Consider the following 2,869-nt stretch of genomic DNA (forward strand, 5'->3'; position numbering starts at 1 on the left):
ATATTTTCATATTAAAAATTATGAATTAAAGCGACAAAGCATCCGGTTATTTTCTGAAATACATGTTAAATATAATTAATTAAACAAACGACGTGTGTAAAGAGTTTATTCCGTGTGTTGAATTTAAGATGTTTTTTTTAAAGCACAGTTTTTAGTGAAATGTTTAAATCACATTAAATTGGGATGTTTTTGTAAATTTAACTTTTTCTTTTTACGCATTTTTTTTCTAATTTTTCCAACTTGCGAGAAAAACATAATTCAGTTTTACACTCTCAGATAAACACGCCTGTGGTTTAAACAAACTCATTTATATTTCTGAGCCTTTTAATTAATCTTGATCCCGCTGGTGTGAACAGTTTAACACCAGAATATTCACAGAAATTAGGAATTGAATTGATCTCTCGTCGCTCGGTTTGTTGTTTGTTTTTTCTCCAACAAATAAATTCCTGTTTTATTTTCTATATCTCGACATAAAGATTCTACATACTTATCATTATTATTATTATTATTATTATTATTATTATTATTATTATTATTATTATTATTATACCATTAAAACTCTCCAACACGCAACATTTATTTTATTTTAAGAGAATTCTGATGGAAACACTCAAATAATGAAACTAAACTCTTCTAGAAAACATAAATCATAAACTAATAAGATTAATTATTATTTTTCACGCGAGTAAAATTCACGTTAACATAAAATAATAATAAAAACATATAAAACACTGTGACTCTTCCTCAGAGCCGCTCTCCTCCTCCTCCTCTTCTCTCCGGCGGCCGTGCGTAAAAAGTTCGCGCGTCCCGGTGACCCGCGGGCTTAAATGCTTGCTCGTGCACGGGTTAAATCGCGCGGGCGTGCGCATGTGCGTGCGTGATTGGTGTGTTTAGATAGCAGAGGCCTGCAGCCAGTAATAGCTCCATTAAGCAGAGTGGGAAGACGCTGTCTCACTGATCCGTAACGTCCATGTCCGCCCCGGCAGGACGCGACCGGCGGCCACACACACACACACACACACACACACACACACACCAACCGCGGCTTCAATTTACCAGCAAAAGAAAACAAAAACAAACAAAAACAACGGGGCCTGGATTTATCCTGTTACCATGGAAACAGACTAACGTGTTTGTCCAACTTTTGACGCGTAAAAACACAAGAAAAAGCTCAGAGAAGAGCAGCTGCAGCTCAGCGGACTGCAGGCCTCCGCTGCTCATTCAGACCTCTGACACGTTACATGTTCTTTGGGGACACCTACACACACACACACACACACACACACACACACACACACACACACGCAACCCTCCAAATACACCGCATGACGCAACCCGGCTCTGTTTATGAACCCGCCCGGCCTGCTGTATAAATTGTGGCGTTGAATGGTTTACCTAATGGGACTTCTGTTTCTCGTTTTCTGTCACCCGCCACGCCAGAGTCCGCTGACAAACGACCGACTTTTACCGGCAGAGGAATTCCTGATTTATGTGGGAAATGAAACGAGAACGAAGCGGTGTGTGTGTATGTGTATGTGTGTGTGTGTGTGTGTGTGTGTGTGTGTGTTTGTTTTTTTCTTTTTCTTTTTCTTAACCTTGCAAATAAAGTAAATGATCTCCACCCCTGTGCGCATTAAGACCGGGAGGTTTGTATATAAACGCGCCAGCGGAGCGCAGGCGACGTCTTCCAGAGTGATAGATGCGTGTTTTGTTATTTTGTTTCTCATATTGTGGCGCGATGGAGGGAGAATAAACTCGAGCTGGACGCGGTGGAGTTGAGCCCCGCCGCCCCTGCGCATCGACTCCTGAAGCCTCCACTTCCATTGTTATTACTGCGGAGGAAACAAGTCGTTACAGCCACGGCGCTCTGATTTACGACCGTGTTGTTTCTCAACTCAAGTAGAAATTTCCAGAGAGGCTTGTTGCTCCTAATTTGATGAGAGAATCGCGCAGAGGCGTCTCCAGGAGTGGAAACAACAAAAAAGGGAACAAATGAGCTTTCAGCCTTATCACACCGCAGGGATTAATTTTCTCAGAGCTTTCGAGGACTGGAGCGTTTTTATGAAGAATAATTTCCTCAGATAAACTCCGGCGGGGTGATGATGTGACTCCCGTCTCCTCCGAGAAGAAGTCTGTCTGTCTGTGTATAAACTTTGAGGGCATTAGTGCCTCCAGGGTGGAGACAGACCACTCCATCACGGCGCAGACAGTCCGGATTCCCCTCCTGCACCATTAGAGCCCCATTTTTTCTCTCTCTCTCTCCTTTATCAGCTCTCTATCTCCTAAACAGCGTCCAGCCTGGCTGCTTTACAACCTGCAGAGGGTTTCTACCATCAATCACTGCGGGGCAGGCTGAGCGCTGCCAGGCCTCCGGACCGAGCTTCTCCCTGTCCGGGTGTCAGGACGCTTCTTCTGGAGCGTCTCACCCCGAAACACCGAGAGACTCAGAGAGGAAGCAACACACGCGTAACGACAAAGAAAATAAAGACTTCTAGAAAATCAGTCTTTAAAAAATTCTAAACTATTTATTTTAGACATAAAAAAGGAAAATTAGACGATAAATGGAATCATTGGAATCAATTTTTAAAAAATGGTTTTCAAACAGTATAAATTAAAATCCCCACATGAGCAACGTCAGATGTGGCTGAGAGGTGAAAACGAGCCTGAAAGATGAGTTTGTTATTTGTTTTGTTCTTGGATACATTTCCGTCTAACATCATATTATTCAAGAGATTCTCCATGAGCTCATCTCAGGGAGGGAGGCTGTATTTGTTTAAGGCCAAAGAAGGACAAAAGGATGAAGACATTAAAACCACTTTGGTGTTTTTTTTTTTTTTTTTTTTTTTTTTTAAGTTAAACACTGGCTGCT

The sequence above is a fragment of the Acanthopagrus latus genome, chromosome 1 (assembly GCF_904848185.1).
Source record: "Acanthopagrus latus isolate v.2019 chromosome 1, fAcaLat1.1, whole genome shotgun sequence".
Classification (NCBI taxonomy): domain Eukaryota; kingdom Metazoa; phylum Chordata; class Actinopteri; order Spariformes; family Sparidae; genus Acanthopagrus; species Acanthopagrus latus.